The sequence below is a fragment of the Vidua chalybeata genome, chromosome 2 (assembly GCF_026979565.1).
Source record: "Vidua chalybeata isolate OUT-0048 chromosome 2, bVidCha1 merged haplotype, whole genome shotgun sequence".
NCBI classification, from domain to species: Eukaryota; Metazoa; Chordata; class Aves; order Passeriformes; family Viduidae; genus Vidua; species Vidua chalybeata.
Genome location: NC_071531.1, coordinates 102,839,575 through 102,858,924, shown reverse-complemented (window position 1 = coordinate 102,858,924; position 19,350 = coordinate 102,839,575).

Genomic DNA, 19,350 nt, shown 5'->3' with positions numbered 1-19,350 from the left:
GAATATAAAGTTATTCTCAATACCCAGATTCAGATCAGTATTAAGTATACTTTGAGTATTCCACTAAACATTCTTACAGCATCACTTTTAGAGGCTATTATTTGTTGTGAAACAATTAAAATTCTAGGCTGATCCTTGTACTTTAGGGATATAAACAATATTTATGTTTAATGCTCAGTAAAAAGTTGAATGACATTTTATAAACAAAGGCATGAACATTGTGTAAATCTTTCCCGTGTTAATTATAGCCCATACCTTGTCAGTCTTATCTGCAACTGAGACTAATTATCTGCCATATAAAGAGACATGCCTATTGATTTTGCAAAGGCTGAAACAGGCTAAACTGTACTCTCTTTCTAAGGATATAAAAAGCATTCCCTGCCTGTATTGATTGCTTACCCCACAGAGCAATAGCAAATTGATATTGTGGAAACATAATGATGCTGAACATTTGTTGCACAGATGATAGGGTAATGTTTAAATGCTGTGTGTCCTGTTCTTTGTGGATTTACTAACGACATCCTTAATCAGTCCTCTTCAAAATACCATGAATCCTGGAGCATACACTAAACTAATGGTACAACATCATTTATAGCCCATAGGATTTCATAAATTCAGAATTAATTGAGATTTTTTTTCTCATCATCAAGTAGACTGGATGCCAATTTTACATAATATTTCTCAAGACTTGGGTAGAAGTGAAATAAATTAGCTACAGTAAGATTCTTTCATCTTTTTTTATATGTAGTACTTACTTGGCATATAGTCTTGCAAAAGCAAAATAATTACTTGAGGAATTATTAATTACATATAATGAAAGAGACAGACTGTATCTGCTTGTTGCATCCTTCTAAAAGAGAGTTTTATAACATTTTTGTATTTCATTTACCTGACATAGGTATTATGGTCTGATTAAATGAGGTTTGAAAATATGGATTAGTGGCATGAATTTTATTTAGATGAGTGTTAATTCTTAATATTGGAGTTATACAAATTCATTTGTACTGAACATCCAATTAAGATAAGAACTATCCATTTTCTAATGTTATTGCAGAATCACAGAATGGTTGGAGTTCAAAGGGACCTATGAATAGGGTCACCTTGAGAAGGTTGCAAAGGATCATATCCAGGCAGGTTTGGAATATCTTTAGTGAGGGACACTCCACAACCTCACTTAACAACTTGTTTCCAGTGCTCTGTCACCGTCAGAGTAAAGATGTTTTCATTATATTCAGCTGGAAGTGTCAGTGTTTCAGTGCCCATTGCCCCTTTTCTTGATGCTGGGCACCATTGGAGAATCTAGCTCCTCTTGACATGAGCCTTTAAGATATTTGTATGCACTGATAAGAACCCCTCCCAGGTGTCTCTTCTCCAGGCTAACAGGCTCAGCTTCTTCAGTCTGTCCTCATAAGAGAGATGCTCCAGATCCCTTATCTTCCTCATGGCTTCCACTCAACCATCTCCTTGTCTTTCTTGTCCTAAGGAGTATGCAGCACTTCAGATGTGCCTCAGCAGGGCTGAGGGGCAGGATCACCCCATTGGCCTTCCTGGCTGCAAGGGCACTGCTGGCTCACAGATAACTTGTCTACCAAGTCCTCCAGGAGCTTCTCCCCAGAGCTGCTCTCCAGCAGGTCAGTCCCCAGCCTATGCTGATGCCTGGGGTTGTTCCTCCCCAGGTGCAGGACCCTCCACTTGCCTTTGTTGAACTCCATTAGGTTCCTCCCTGCTACCTTCTTCAGCCTGGCCCAGTGTGGCTGAATGGCAGCACAGTCTTCTGGTGTATCAGCTGTTCCTCCCAGTTGTGTATCCTCAACAAATTTTGTCCCTTCAACCAGATCATGGACAAACAAATTGAAGAAGACTGGTCCCAGTACTGGCCTTTGGGGAACACCACTGGTTACAGGCCTCCAACCAGATGGTGTTGCTGATCATAGTTCTTTCCCTGAGTTCTGACATCCAGACAGTTCCCAATCACTTCCCTCTCCACTCATCCAATCCACACATCCTGAGCTTTTCTATAAGGATGTTATGGGAGACAGTGTCAAAGCACTTGATGAAGTCGAGAGACAACATCCACTGTTTTTCTCTGCCTAGCCAGTCCTGCCACAACAGAGGCAATTGGATTGGTCAGGTATTGGTGAATCCATATTGACTACCCCTGACAAACTTATTTTCTTCCACATGCTTAGATATGACATCCAGGATGAACTGTTCCATCAACTTCCAAGTGACTAAGGTGGAACTGACTGGCTTGTAGTTCCCTGGGTCCCCCTTCTTGCCCTTTTTGAAGGCTGGAGTGACTGGCTTTTCTCCAGTCTTCAGGCACATCTCCTGGTCTCCTTGACCTTTCAAAGATGATGGAGAGTGGCTTAGCAATAATATCTGCCAGCTCCCTCAGCATTCTTGGGCACATCCCATCAGGGGCCATGGATTTGTGGATGTCAAGATTGCCCAAATGATCTTTAACCCAATCCTCGTCAATGAAGGGAAAGCTGTAATTTCTCGAGACAAGGGAAGAGAGAGATCTTCACTCCCAGGTGTGGGATTCCTGAGGACTGGCCTTAGCAGTTGTATTGGTTTGGTAACTGGGTGGGCAAGTGACTTTCATGGGTGTGTGGCATTGGGCCAGTGCCAAACCACAAACCTTCAGCAGTAAAGACTGAAGGAAAGAAATCATCCACCTTGTCTGTATGCTTTATCACCAGGGCACCTCATTTAGGAGATGCCCCACTTTTTCCCTGATATCCCTTTTGCCACTGGTGTACTTGAAGAAGCTGCTCTGTTGGGATATTGTCCTTGTCATCCCTTATCAGATGCAATTTAAAGTGCACCTTAGCCTTCCTTGTCCCATCCCTGTATGACATGACAATATTCTTATATTTCTCCTTTGTGGCCTGTCCTTTTTTCCATCTTCCATAAACTTCCTTCTTCTGTCTGAGTTTTGTCAGCAGCTCTTTTGTCTCTCATGTGGGTCTCCTGCCCCCTTGGCTTTATTACATTCTCATAGCAATGCAGTGATCTTCAGCTTGGAGGAAGTAATGACTGAATATTCTGACTGAATGACTGAATTCCCTAACCCAGGAGATTCCTCCATGGAGGTCTTTGAAGAGGCCAGTGTTAGCCTTGAAGTCCAGGGGTTTATTCCTACTCATTGCCCTGCTTCCTTCATGCAGGATCCTAATCTCAACCATCTCATGGTCACTGCAGCCAAGGTTGCTCCCAAGCTCCACATCTCCAACCAGTCCTTGTTTCTCTGTTCATACAGGTCCAGCAGCAGACCTCTTCTTGGACCTCCACCACCTGTGTCAAAAAGTGATCCTCAATGCACTGCATGTGCCTTCTTGCCATGCTGCCTTTCCAGCAGGTTGCAGAGAGGGTGAAGTCTGCAATAAGAACCAGGGCCTGTGATCATGAGGCTACTTCCAGCTCTTTGTAGAGGACTTCCTCTTTCTGATCAGCTGGCCTGTAGTATACACACACAACAGTGTTACCCATGCTTGCCTGCCCCTGAATTCTTACCCATAAGTTCTTGACTTGTTCTTCATCTACCTCTAGGCAGAGGTCAATACATGCTGTTTGTTTTCTCACATAAAAGACACCTGCACAACCTCACCTTGCTGGCCTTCTTTCCTAAAAGGCACATTAGCCATCCATGAGAGCATTCCAGTCATGCAAGCTGTCCCAATATATCTCTTAAATTCCAATGACATAACAGCCCTCTGAGATTCAGTTCTCTAATTCTTCCTGTGTGTTCCCCATGCTGTATGTGGTGGTTTATCGGCTTTTCAGAGAGGGAATCGAGCATTCAGGTTTCCCGGGAGGGGTGTGAGAGGATCCAGAACAGCCTTAGACACCGTTGAGGTGGTTGGTCTTCTGGTTCTCACCTTGGGACAAAATCATTTTGACAAAGATAAAGAATTCCTGACATGGCATTTCCAGACAATATAAATCCTGATATAATGAAGCAATTTTTACATGTTTTTCTTGTTTTATAGTTTACACAGAACCAAATTCAGGGTGTATCTCTTGCACAGCACTACTCTCTTCCCTTCTCCCATTTAGGAATACATTAAATTTCATTTTTTTTTTTTTTTCTTGAAACACAACCCTAAAGAGTAATATATGGATTTGACAAAAAAAAAAAAAAAAAAAAAACCACCCCATTTTGAAGCAGGAAATTATTTGGAAAGTAGACAAGGATATAGATTGACAGAAACAACAAAAATTACATTTAGTTCTTCAGAGCAGTATTAATCTTTTCTCCATTTTATTTCTGTGACAAACATATATCCTTAAAAAACTATAATAAATTTAAAGTAATTCCCAGCATCATTTTATAAAGCATGAGTTTTTCACAGTGGATTATTTTAAAATGTAGTGAGGAAACTATCTGAATTCTTAATACTCCCTGGATCAGACAGCAAAAAGAGCATTCCTTTCAATGGAGAGTCATATAAAAAGGCTTAAAAAAAGTGGAAAAGGGAAAGGGGATGACAAGACTGACAAAGCATTAAGCAGAGAACAATGGAAAGATGTCCCATCACTGTTTGAATTCTAGGTGCCTCCACAGTATAGTTGGTTTATATGAGTCTTTAAGGATGATAACCCCTCATGAGATAAAACAAAGAATCATTCTAGAATCACCCATTCTAACATGTTTTCCCTGATTTCCCAAATTGATATAGGACAGAGCCTGCTTTTCAGATTTTTTGAGCAATCCACTAACACAACATTTTTGTATTCTGAGCATCTGCTATAAAATACTTAGCTGTTCAAGATATCCAGCCATTTAAAATGATCATGCCAATAAAATGATAGTTTCTGACCTTGAGCTGTGCTTCACATTTGTTCAAAAAAATCAATACTATTTTTCCTATTATGGGAATACATGTATTAATCATAGGATTAATACCAATTAAAACAATTCTGAGGAAAAAAAAATCACATAAGTAACAACTCATTTGAAAATAACAAGTCACTATCCTGTAGAGAGCTTTTTAAATCCAGAAATAGTATGCAGGCATTCCTGTAAAAAATTACTAGCTAAAAAATGTACAAATCATTCAATAAGAGCTGATGCTTGCTGGTTTTGAATGCTTATCCTTGCAAACCTGAACACTGTTTCCCAAGGAATTCATAGAGTGGTGCCTTAAGGTTTTGGGTTGGTTGTTTTGGTGATTTATTTTTGTGTGTCTGTTTTGATTTAGTTTAGTTTGTTTCTGGTAGGGGATAGAATACTAGCGGCTTATTATCAAAAGAAGGAGCTGAATCTGGATCCTGTATACAGTAAGAAATGGCACTGAAAGATGGTATGAAAGTCTAAAACTTATGAAGTCACAGATCCTTGAGATGCTTTGATAAAATCAGTTAGATATTTAGAATATATTTATTATTATAGTATACTATGATAACATATTATATATTAGTAGGTATTTTATATATTTGATATATTATTCTTTTATATCATTGTATATATTGTATTTACCAAAAGCACACAGTGACAGGTCAATGTCTTCAAACTAAAATAGGTCATGTTAGGATAAGGAGGAATGGCTTCAAACTGAAAGAGGCCACATTTAGATTAGATATTAGGATAAAATTCTTTACTAGGAGGGTGGTGAGGCACTGACACAAGTTGGCCAGAGAAGTTGTGGATGTTCTCTCCCTGGAAGTGTTCTAGGTGATGTTGGATGAAGCTCTGAGCAATCTGGTGTAGTGGGATGTGTCCCTGCCCATGGCAGGGGGTTGGAATTAAATCATCTTTGAGGTTCCTTCCAATACAGGCAATTCTATGACTCTTTGATATGTTCAGTTCATTCATGAAGTCAACAAATAATGAGGACAACAGTCTCTTATTTCTCTACCTCCCTGCAAAACATCCTTCTACCACTATCACAATGCACACTTTTTCTCTGAATTCAATAGATTTTCAAACAAAGTAATCCTTGTTGATTTAGTTTGCTCTTCAGACCCACATTGACTCATACCTGCTTTCAGAAGTATTTCAGTAAGAAAAAACTGCGACATCTATACAACCTTGCACTAAGTAGCGTAGCAGTAAAAGAAAAAATATTTACTTACAGTTTATAGGATACTTGCATTCAATATACTCTTTCTTGCATTTTCATACAGCAACTCTATATAAAGCATGTGTGCTCTTAAACAAACTACAGGTTTCATTTTTTTTTATGTCAATGAAAGATACAAGGTAGTTGTGATTGAATTTTCTTTTCATTATGAAGAAGGAAGTCAAGCCAAATAAAATGTAACTTGACAAGAAGAACACCAAAACCTTTGCAACATTTGGATCTCTTTGTAGTAAAATTCAACAACAACATCCAGTTAAGAATTTCAATTTGCTCTCCATCTTTTGGCCACATATATATGTATATGTTTTGAAAAATTAATAACCTATGTCAGAATGATTATTTCAGATATAGATCTGGTCATATAAACAGTGCTAAAAAATACTCTTTTCAGACATAAATTTCACCTGTTGACACAAGCTCCACCAAGGTCTTTTAAGAGCCTGTGCTTATATAAAAATTCACGTTTAACGTACTCTCTATGCTATATCCGTGCACAGGATGAATTTCACCCTTTAAGTTAAACAACTTGCTCTGTTATCTCTCTCTTACTTTGTAAAGTATGAGTACTCATGAATACTTGAAAATTACAAATTAAGGTGCTTCTCCATGAAACAAGTTGATAAACCTGACACTTTTTAAATTCAATTTTTAACTTTTTAATGTTTCTAACAAAGTCTTCTTCCTTCAAAAAAATCACCTTAGCAGATGTTTTAAATATTGGTTTCCAAGGCATTTTCCTAAATTGCTTTGTTGCTCAGTTCCTAGTTAGTTCAACATTGTCTGAAACCTTGAGATTAAATTTATTTTACACTCCAGAAGTTAAACTTGACAAAAAAAAATTCCTGAAGCTCTATTCTAACTTTCCTTTAAATGACCAGGTACTTCACCTTATATTAATTCCTTCTTTTTTTTTCTCCTTGTATTTTTGTTTTTATTCAAATTTATCTGGAACCAAAAACCTAATTAATTATTTCTCCATCTCACCAGTTATTTAGTTTTTATTCAGTTGGTGTAGATTTGGTTTGTTTGCTTTAGATTTTCCTTGACACAAAAAGGCAGTAAATTAAATTAAACCATGTTGGAGTTTGTCCTGGAGGAACAGGCCAGGGACTGGCTGCACAGCCACACCACAGACAACCAACGTTGGCCCTCAAGAAACAAGAAGCCAAAACTAATGACATCCAGGCAGCTTATGGTGAGGAGCAAAGGACTCGCAAAGGACTCTGGGACCAATTGGAAATGGCCATGCAGATCAACTGCCTGTGATTGGCCAGAAGGCTTCTGGAACATTCCATGAGAGACTATATATGTGTGTCAGCCCCACTTTGTGGTTTTCTGAAGCAGCCTTTTTATGTTTTGTTTTGCACCCTCATTTGTGCCCTTTTATTAATTTAATAAAGATCTTCCGTTTTAGCACTTCAGCTGTACCAGTCTTTTTTTTGTTTCCTGCACCACACAACCACACCATCACTGAACTCCTGGGACCAGAGAATTTCCCTGTGTGCCCTGCAGATCCCTCGGGGTGTTGTTGTCAGCCTGTCTCTGGCTGCTCCTCTGCTGGTCAGGGTCAGATATCACTGTTGGTTGGACACGTGCAACAACAAAACAAATCACACCACTCTAGTACTTTTACATCTACAATTTAAAACCTGCATCTCATAGAAAACAAAAATATAGGAAAAGTTATAGATGCCAAATTAACTTTGGACTTCCTTCAGTTGTTAATTCAGCTGGCAATTTGAAAATATGTTATTGTTTCCCTATATGCAGTAAATGACACCTCCATGCAGGCAATGGAGGATCTCTTGCCACAGAGATCAGCTAGAAGTTTTGTTGTAAGAAAAATATATTTATCTTCAAAGAAATCATACAGAAATGGCAATTACCACACGGAGAGAAAGGAAAGTTTTCTCCAAATTTTCTGTTACCATGCCTTCAGTTTTGTACTGAAAAAAAATAATAAAACATATATTGTCATGAGGTAATTTTTTCTTTGTAATTATGTTGAAAAAAGGATCAAAGAAACTAAAATGCTGTAGGTGATTAATAATAGTAAATCAGCATTACATAAAGGTTATGCTTTTTTCTTATATGACGATCTAGGTCAGCAGATGTAATACTTCTGAATATATGAATAATCCTTCATTTAATATTCCAGACAGTTAATTTTTCATCAATAAATTCTTCTTCATCTTGGGTCCATACACAGAGTATTTTGGACATCTTAAAAATAAAGAGGTTCATTGTGAGTATTTTCAACTTGATTTCCATGAAAACCAAAACATCTGTCCTCTGCAAGGTATTTGAGCTTCAGACAAAGTAGGAACGTACTTATGAAATGTTAGCTTCCAGTTAAGGTGAAAGAATTATTAATTATTCTGGTGGTGGAGTGAAGAGGGATGATAATGACAATGACATGCGGGGTTCTGACCTGAAACCTTTTCCTTCATAATTTCTACTCCCTACAAGTTAAGATATAAAATCTTTAATTCATTGCTAGAGAGTGGAGGTTTACCCATGCTGGGTACATGTGAGACCATCAGTAATTCTGTCTGTATTCTCTGGAGTTCCTAAAATGTATTGATTAATGTCATGTAGCAGGGTGGGAAGAGCTTTTGAAGAACAAAGCCTATTCCACTAATTGATATTTTATGGCATGACTTCTGTATTATTACTGGTCAATCATTATGTCTTTTTTCTTTGTCTGGATTTTGAGAGGCTGGTGGGGAGGAAGAGAGGCAAAATTATCACCCAGATGGATATTTCTATTGGTAGTGACAGCTCCTTTAAAGTATTTTTAAAAAATTATAAATGCAAGACTTATTCATTATGATTCCCTTGAAAAATGAGATTAAAGATAATTCAGTCACTCTTTACCACTTTTTCATTATCGCAGAATGTCCCAATTTTTCTTTCACTAGGCCCTAATTAACGTGTTTACTCTGGGGTTAATTAAATCAGTCAAATTATTTGAAATAAACTTCTGAGAAGTGATTTATGGTTTTTTTTAGGACTTACAAAGAGCAATTTTCTTTATTACCTGACTAAGTTGCCATTGCTGTCATTTGAGATATAATAGTGATGCTATAGATACATATACAAACTCAAATGCAATTAATAATTTATTATATTTTTGCACTCTATTTAAATATAATAATGGAATGCAACTCCAGAATAGTTTGCATAAGATCACGCTTACAATCATTTAATTTAATCATTGTATTTGGGGGTTGAGGGTGGAGTACTTGCTACTTAAAATCAGGAAAAAAGTCATGATAGTGTTGGTGGGTATGATAATATGCCTGATCTTTTTTTCCAAGGAAGTTAGAACCACTTAGCATTAAAACAATGTTCATACTATGTATCTTCAGTGCACAGGAAGAATACTATACTATGAGCTGGGATGAAAGTATAAAAATTATTTGAGATTTGAAAATATTGTCTTTAGACAACTTTTTAAACTGATCGCCTAATAAATGCTGAAGTTAACTTTTTTCAGACTGCTTGACTAGTGAACCTGGAGGAAAAGACTTCCATATCTTCATAAAAGGATCAGGTTTAAAAATTAGTGATAGAGCATTATTTATACCTAATTTATCAACCTGGGCAAAAGAGGTACTAGTAACACTAGGAACTAACTAGGAACTTCAAAATAGTTTCTCATTTCATGTGATGCCGCGTCTCATCCCAACTTTGCAAGAGCAGATCCCTTGCTAGCCCCAGCTAGCTCTTTTCGGGGCGATAAGGGCAGCGAGAGGCACTTCCTGCTGAACCCTGCTGGGCTTTAGAGAGTGCCTTCATGGGTCCGAGGACATGGCTGATCCCACCGGCAAGGAAGGAGGCGACACTCTTCTGGGGGTAGGTCCAGGATTTATTGTGACTCCGAGGAGAGCCCCAGAGCCCAACAGGACTCAAAGAGGTTCCAGAAGAGAAGAGCTCTGGGCCTCGAGCAGGCCCTGATATACGGTGGGCGGGAAAACCCGATCAGCCAATGGGAGAAGACATGGGAGTGGCCCTCCGAGGGAAGGACACCCAGGGTATCCACTTAGCAGGGAGGAGGGGAGGGACCCCAGGCCATTGTCCAGTCACCCAGCGACCCCGGCAGAAGCTTCCAGACAAAGGGGAAGGATGGACAAGTCACCTGGGCGGGGTCAGGGGCCTGAGTCAGGGTTTTTGGGACTGATGGACACACAGGTGCTGATGGGAAAACCTGGGATGAACCAAAAAGGCACAAGGGGGGTACAGAGGGATAAATCGTCTTGGACATACATACAGTGGAACCTAAAAACACAACTCCACAATGTGATCTATTTTACTGTGATTTGGAACTTCTATAGAAACTGGGAGAGATTTATGTTTCGAACCTGAAGGAAAAAAGGAACTGCATACAAACATGCATGCAGTTCTTTAATTTCCAGGTCATAAGAAGAGTAAAATCTCATTCTCCAGGCAACAGACCTGTTCAAGAAGCAATAAAACATCATTTTCAAATTTGTCTTTCTGGGATAGACAAATTTAGGAATTGAGTATTTTACTAGGAAGTTGGAAATAAGCTTGGAGGAAAAGAATTTTATTCTTGAGTGACTGTTAGATAAACAGGAAATGCCAAGAAAACCCCAGGGCAAGCAGAAAGTGTTCTTAATTTAAAACACCAGCAGTGTTTAAGCATTAAATGACACAACATCTGACCATCACATTTAGGTGTACTATGAAAAAGGGAATGAGATGGAAAACAACCACATATATATACAGTTGATTTTCCTTACTTTTATTAAATTCATATTTTCAGATGTGTCCTGATGATATATTATTTTTCCTAATGAACACTAAGTGTCATTCCAAAATGGCACTTGCCTCTGATTAGGATGTGATGGCTATTGTCTTGCAGTGCAATACTGGAAGGAAAATTTTCTCTCTAAAACCATTGGCAAAACCCTCGATGTGTACTGCTCCTCCCAATTTATTTAGGAATTTTTCTTTTCAATTAAAATTTCTTTGATGTTTTCATAGCAACCCACACAAAAGAGATTCTAGTGATGTAAATATCCAACAAAAATCAAGAAGAAAAAAAATTAATACATAAATTAATACATAAAATGCTTTAGTAAACCTCATGAGTTTCCTTATCATTGCATTTTGAAAATACACAAAGAAATGAAATGTAAACAAATCCAGTTTGTATTTGTATGTTTAAATAAATATTGCACAATATCTTCAATATAACACTTTCACAAAAATGAACTTCATCGGGAAATGCAAAGCACTTTACAAACAGCAGTTAGTTCATTATTAACAGCATAATAATTTGGTGCTGCAAAGATAATTTCCTAGAGAATTGTGAGAATACTTCTAACACCATAGTCACCATAAGGAAAATGTTAAGAATGATCAACACCTTCCAGAACCATACTGAATGAAATAGAAATCATCTATGTACTGTAAATTGTCATTTGATTTGAAATTTAATGTCATTACAATTTCACTGTTTCTAGACCATACTATTAATTTGTTATGCTTATTTGAAACTAAATTTAAAAGAATAAGTATATATCCTCCCCTCTCTATCTCTGAGTCATTTTATAGAGACAAAGAAATGCAATGTTTACAAACTGGATCAGGGGAAGAATGAAAAATATTGCACAACATAGCCACAGACATCATGACTGATAGAATTACTGCAAATATACAAGAATGCTAGAAGAAATAAGCCTTTTTTGAATTTCTCTTAGGAGAGAAAGAAGAATAATCCAAAGTGCATAGTTTCCTTGCATTGTATCATGATGTCAATTCAGTATGTTAGACAAAGTGTAATATAGTCACTTTATTTGCAACCTTTGCAGTTAGTGACTTTTATCAAAGACCTTCTAAACTGAAGAAAGTTTATTTTCTTCTAGTTTGGGGTTTTTTTCTATGGTATGCTGTTTTGATATTTTTAATTTAAGATGACATACACAAGAAGTATTTTTCTCATTACTGATATACACTGTTTATTTCAAAATATTTTTTCAGTAAGTTTATGGAGGCATCTCTCACCTGTAAAACTACTACTGATTGCCCTCACTTTAAATCAAAATTTACCTTCTACACAAATCTAAATTTATTTTCACTATCATTGTGAATTAAATGTAATCAAAACACTGAAATATGAAACTGATCACATACTGCAGACCAGTAGTATTAAAAATTGGTCTTTTTTATATAAGAAAATGTTTGTCACTAGGAATTCATGTAGCAGAGTCTTGATATAAAACAATATGCAATATTTTCTATACTTTGTTGTATATTACAGATTTCTTTATTTTACTTTCTTAAAGAACATCTACTGCCCGATTCTTGAGTTACACAGTATGAAAAAAATTATTAATGGCTAATTTTCATTTTTCAGACAAGACACGATAAGACATATTTTCAAAACACAGATCTATAGATAACATTCCATATGGATAGCATGGGAGTTCTAAATAATAATATGATAAACATAGCAATTACTTCTGTGATAACTATATGCGAAACAATTTCAGCAACAATGAATATGGTAAAACTCTTAATATTGCTTCCATTATGTCTGTAAAATTAGTTCTCAACAAAGACCTAAAAAATTATATTGTCAGATATTTCATTTTTTTATATATATTTGATTTTAAAAGGTGCACCTAAAGTAGTATTATTGCCTCTCCATTATAAAATGAGTGATAATTGATTTCTTGGTACAGTCACTTTGTTTATATTCACCCCTATTATTCTGCAACAAGCCATTCTGTAATTTCATGAAAAATGTCAAAAAACATTGTCCTGTTTTCTCCTTAGTTCCCATATGAAACTTTTGAATAACAAAAGAGAAAAAGAAAACCGAAAAAAATTGAGATGCCCAATATTCCTTAGATGTTACACCAAGCACAACTTTTCAGAAGCAAATATCTGTAGGAAATAAAAAAGAGTAACAGTGATGGATTACATGAATAATATTAATTCCATTTATTAGTCTCAGTTCTCTTCCCATCTGCAAGTATTTAAAAATTAAGCATCTCAGTTATAGAAATAGAGCCCTATATTTTCTGCCTGCATTTATCATCAGGCGTTGGACTAGATAATCTTTAAGGTCTCTTCCAACCCGTTAGGTTGGAGCTCTCTATGATCTCCCCCACAAAATCTGAAGAGATATGAAAAAATCAGTTACATTTATACCAAAATCTACTACTACAGAGCTCATGCTCTGCCAAAACTACTCAATAGTTGCACTACCTGCCAGGTGTGCAGTCACAGAGGGGTGCACTGGTCAATGCTAGGTAGTTAGTAACAAAGATCTTTGTGACAGATGTTCTTGTAAAAATATGTTCAACTCGTCTCCCTTCCTCACTCATACATGACCATTGTTGCGGGCTGCCCCGGGCCGTGTCCTGTAGGGTGACCCGCAGAGCTGGCAAGGTCTCCATCCCAGATCTCACAAACCAATCCCCCAGCCGACCAGTTGCTGGTGCCTGGATGAAGTAATTCCTCTCACCAGTGACAAATGGGAGCACACTCCATGTAGAATTCCAACTGGGTTTTATTGTGGGGCAAGGTTGAGGGTCCAGAGGGGTAGGATAAAGGCTGGGAGGGAGGCAGGTGAGACAGGCGAGGAACACAAACCACAGCAGAAGGGACCCAGGGATGGAGTGCAGGCTACTACCAAAGACAGGGGCAGAAGCTCCAACAGTCAGTGACAGAAACCCCAAAAGGGGGTAGATACAAAGTGTATAAACAGGGGGAAGGTAGGAGGGGACAGGGTACAATAAACCAATGGGAATAAGGTAGAAGGAGGAGTTGAGGTGGGGTGACATGCATTTGACCAATAACAAAGCCAGAGGGGAGTGACTGTAACTGGGGAGCCAATGAGAGAACGGGGAGCACTGAATTTTCTAGATTGTGGGAGTGAGCCTTGGGTGACAGGCAGGCAACTATTAACGTGTGGGAGCAGGGGACCTTGGGACACACTCACTCGCCCTGAGTTAAACATATGAATCTTCCCAAGGCATCCCTGCCTGGTTCCTCTCAGCCCCAACTCCCACACATTGTGGCAATAAGTGCCATTTCTAGTTGTGTTGTCTGAGTCTGCATGGTAGTTCTTCTACCAGTGGACTTACAGGATTAGGTGAAACTTGCAGGAAAGAAAGGGAGATTTTTACTGCATTTCACAATAATTTGATCCTGCTCAATGAAAAATAGCATTTTGGAGAGAATTGAGGATGTGGCAGGTGAAATAGATTTGCAGGAGTGAGCTGGAAAACTGTAGCTCCTCTGAGAGAAAGATTTTTGAAAGAACAGAGGAGATCCGCAATGAGGAATCTGGAACTACAGAAACAAAAGCTTCACATGAACCAGAGCAAATGGAAAAGAACAGTTCTCAGAGGCACTGAGGTTAGTGAAACAAAGTTTGGAAAACAGGTGTTGGGGAAGATGAAATAGCAAGGCCCTATAAATATGAGGGCCTGGCAAAAGAATCAGAGAATACAGATATCGAGATGAAAACAAGGTTTGAAATACCAAACCTTCATTACTGAGCATCCCGAAAACAATAATGCAATTCCCCCTTTCTGATAGATCCTAAGGTCAAATGGAATGTCCTGTCTCACCCCCCAATGTATGGTTCATCCCATACCTGTAACCCTCCCCTGAAGTATCCGATGTCTGTAACCCCATTGGCCCAAGTCCTGTCCCAGCCCACCTTGAAGCCCCCTGATAAGGTGTGGCCGAGGGACCGGACGCGCTCTCTCTCTTGGACCTTCCTGCTGGGACACCCACCTGGCACCATCTCTCTCTCCCCCCGCTCTCCCTGGGCCTGCCACGAGTTGCGGCTAGCAACTCTAAGCAAGGCCCTTCATCCTTTACAATAAACCCTATGCTCTAAAGACCGGGCCTCAGAGATCCTTCGTTACCACCCACCCACACCGTCCTGGAGTCCAGCAATCCCCGCAGATTGGCGCCCAACGAGGAAGACCGACCCCCACAGACCGGCAACCCCACGTGTCTGAAGACCTCTTCAGCTTTTCTACCTGTGGGAGACTTCTCCATGGACGGTAACTAAATAACCAGTTGTAGCCTCCTAATCGGTGTCGTGAGCACGGCGTATCGTTGCTGAGCAACGTGGAAGCCGGAGCTCTATAACTTTGCCGAGGCAATCCTCGAGCACGGGAATTCGTTACAAGGTAGCGAGTACCTGTAGCTCTTGGAGGAATTTGCCTGGCAATCCTCGAGCATAGGTGGCCGCTGCTGCGCGGCAGCTACCCAGAGCTCTCTGAGGAAACCCGCCGTGGCACCCCGCCACGTGCACTGAGCACAGGCGAGCACTGCTCTGCACTGCCCGCACTGAAGCTCTGAGTGGAGTCTGGAGGCCCCGAGCACGGAAAGACGTTCCTGAGCGACGCCTGAAACCGGAGCTCTGAGGGGGACCTCAAGCAGAGTCCTGAGCGCCGACTGGAGTGCCTGGCCAGCCCCCCACGTCGGAGTTCTGAGTGAGGACCCTGCCCCTGCGATATCGAGGTGAGCTACACTGGTGTAAAAATGGGACAATCCCACTCTGCCCCACATTGGGCGCCAATCTGCGGGGATTGCTGGACTCCAGGACGGTGTGGGTGGGTGGTAACGAAGGATCTCTGAGGCCCAGTCTTTAGAGCATAGGGTTTATTGTAAAGGATGAAGGGCCTTGCTTAGAGTTGCTAGCCGCAACTCGTGGCAGGCCCAGGGAGAGCGGGGGGAGAGAGAGATGGTGCCAGGTGGGTGTCCCAGCAGGAAGGTCCAAGAGAGAGAGCGCGTCCGGTCCCTCGGCCACACCTTATCAGGGGGCTTCAAGGTGGGCTGGGACAGGACTTGGGCCAATGGGGTTACAGACATCGGATACTTCAGGGGAGGGTTACAGGTATGGGATGAACCATACATTGGGGGGTGAGACAGGACATTCCATTTGACCTTAGGATCTATCAGAAAGGGGGGATTGCATTATTGTTTTCGGGATGCTCAGTAATGAAGGTTTGGTATTTCAAACCTTGTTTTCATCTCGATATCTGTATTCTCTGATTCTTTTGCCAGGCCCTCATATTTATAGGGCCGCAACAGGGTTTTTCCACAAGGAATGAAGAGGATGAGAAGCTTTTATAAAGCTCTTTTTAATTTCTTTTCTGATCTAGTCAGAATTGACTGACCCAGTTTGTACTTTCTCTTTTATCTCTATAAATAGCTAAATATTATAGCAAATATTCTACAAAAACTTGTTTTCTTTGAAGTTAAAAGCTCTTTAGTCTTCTTAAGGTGGCTCATTATAAGATTATTTTGGCCAACATTTCACCTCAAAACTGTGATTGGCACACTATTCAAAGATTGCAGACACACCTGTCTTAGCATAAGAGTCTTATCAGAGAATCTCAGAATGTATTCATTTGGAAGGGATCACAGTCCATCCTGTCTTTTCAAACAGGGTCATCCCAGAGCACAAGGACCAGGATTGTATCCAGATGGTTTTGGAATGCCTCCAGTAGAGGAGACTCTACACTTTCTCTGGACAGTGTATTCCAGTGCCCAGTCACTGCACAGTGAAGCTCTTCCTCATGTTCAGGTGGACTTCCTGTGCATCAATTCCTGCCCATTGCCCCTTGTCCCATCGCTGGGCACCACTGAGCAGAGCCTGGTCCCTGCTCTGACCCCTCGCTGCAGGCACTGACAGACACTGATGAGGTCCCCTCTCAGTCATCTCTTCTCAAGGCTGAACAGCCCCAGCTCCCTCAGCCTTTCCTCATAAGAGAGATGCTCCACTCTATTCCTCATCTTCATAGCCCTCAACAAAATCCTTTTCAGTAAAATAATATTTTTTTTATTCTGGCTATATGTCTGAAGATTATTTCAACAGGAGTGAGTTTAAGTCACACCATCACGACCTCCTGCATCAACCAGTTCTCAGATAATACGAGGCCATGCACAGAACTGAAAAGAGATCAGAATGAAGATTGAGATACAGCCTATAATTTCATTCTTAATGGATTTCTGCAGTATTAGCAGTACAAGCAGTATAAGCAATATAAGCAGCTCTGTTGCTTTTTCTTTCTGTTTGATCTGTCTCTTTGGACTAATTGAATAATTCAGACTCTCCAGAAGGTAAGTGTGATCTTTTTGTAGGATTACAGGACATGTACTCCTACCTGGATAACAAAGTATGTTTAGAGCAATATGATTAAAAGTCTTATATAATTTTATGTTTGTCATTAGACATTGTCATTCCTACTCGAAAAATAGAGCAAACGTTTGGCAGAAAAATGTATCCATCAGATAAAGGAAAGGAAAGTTTCAAGAAAATTTGCAATGCAGTGACATGCATCAAAGTCTAAAAGACTTAAATATTTAAAGCAGTTTTTATAATAAAAACCATCTTCTATGATGTATTTAACACATATCGGTACATAGCTCTATCTTTGCCATTACTTTTAGACTGCACTAACATTATTCACATTCCCAAAAGCTCAATCAAGAAACTGCACATGCGTTGACTTCCAGATCACATTTAGGGTAAGAGAAACTTTTCAATATTATCAATGTTCCCCACATAAGTGGAAAGCTACTGGAGAAAAGACTCGGCTGCTAGGAGGCAAGAAGCCTTTATTGAGGTGACCTCTAAAATTCCTGTAATAGTAATATATTGATAAAATATCCAAACATAATATTTCATGTGTATCTTCTATGTCTGCAGTATTTGCATGGTTGCAGCAGTATGTTTGCTCTCACAAAACTTATGACATAGCATTCTGTCTGTAATTTCCATGGTGCATGAGAATTCCTTTAGTATCTACTAAATTTCCCAGGTTCAGAACTCAATTCACAATGACAATTTTATATCCTATATTTCAGAAGAAGCATTAGAAACCCCTTACTGGCTTTCTTCATATATTAGATGGTATTGGGATTGTCCTGGTTGTAGAGAGGGAGTGGAGAGTGTGAGCATGGCCATGTTGCTATTCTTTACTGCCCGCATCATCTTGGGGAGCATAGGTTTGGAGGGAAGAAAAGGTGAGGACACCCTGGAAGACTATTTGTATAACTTGGATAAATATGCAGTTTACCATTTAAAATCTTTGTGTTCTTCTTGTCTATATCCATGACTATGGATAAGCTGTTGTATATCTAAAAATTTCAGTGCTAGACTAATGTTATTTTTACATCTGATATCTCACAGTCTGTTAGAGATATTATACAGGTATTAGACCAGATTTTCAAATTTATATCAGCATATGGTTATTAATTTTTTCTCAGCTGTACAACTGAGGAGCTGTCATGTCTTTCCTTAATAAGACAGATGGAATCTTAAGTTTCTTTGTGGTTTAAACTACTATACGAAAAAGATAGATTTTTGCTTTAATCTTGTCTAAAATACGTGTTCTAGTTTGGGGGATGTTTTTGGTTTGTTGATTTTCTCCCTCAAAGGGAGAAAATATTCAGACAAGAAGAAAATGTTTAAAGGGAAGATAGTGCCTGCTGCATCTGTGTATGTTTTTGTATATATTCTCACTTTTAAGAAAATGTAGATGTTTATTCAAATGCTTAACTTCAATCACATATAATACATTAAATGGTGTTTTGCAAATTTGTGGGGATGCAAAGTAATCTGAATAGTTTTTTGAAACCTTTCCAAAGAGTCGTGCATACTCACCCAGAATATTAATAAATACGCCAGAACTGAAACACCAGAGTCTAACATTTATGTCATTTAAACACTAGAGAATATTAAATTAAAAATGCATCTTTTTTTCAGCTGTGATAGTTAGGAATTTTCTTGAGTTTTGAACTGAGTGAAAGTCAAGTGAGGCCACGTAGGAATTTGCCTCTGGACATACTAAAATGCCAAAAGCAATTCAACTGTGATTCAAAACATTGGATAGATATTCAGGTTTTAAATTTGAAGCAATGGAAATAATATTTTAACAGAGATCCTAATTTTTTCAGTTAGTTCTCAAGACACTTTTGCTACCAGAAAAATAAATAAATAAAATAAATGTCAAATAATATTTGTCTGCTAAAAGTTTCTAGGGTTCTTGTCCCTCTAAAAGAGGGGCGGAATAGAAAGAAGAAAAGAAGGACACTGGGATTGTCAACAAAGGTGGGGCTGCCTGCTGAGGACAGTTCTCAGAAAGGAGTCCCAGTTTATCTTCTGCAACTTTCAACCCCTTGGTAACACAGTAGATGGAAGACCCTGAAAATTGCCTGAAAAAGCCAGACTTACTGAACTCTATGCCAGAAATTA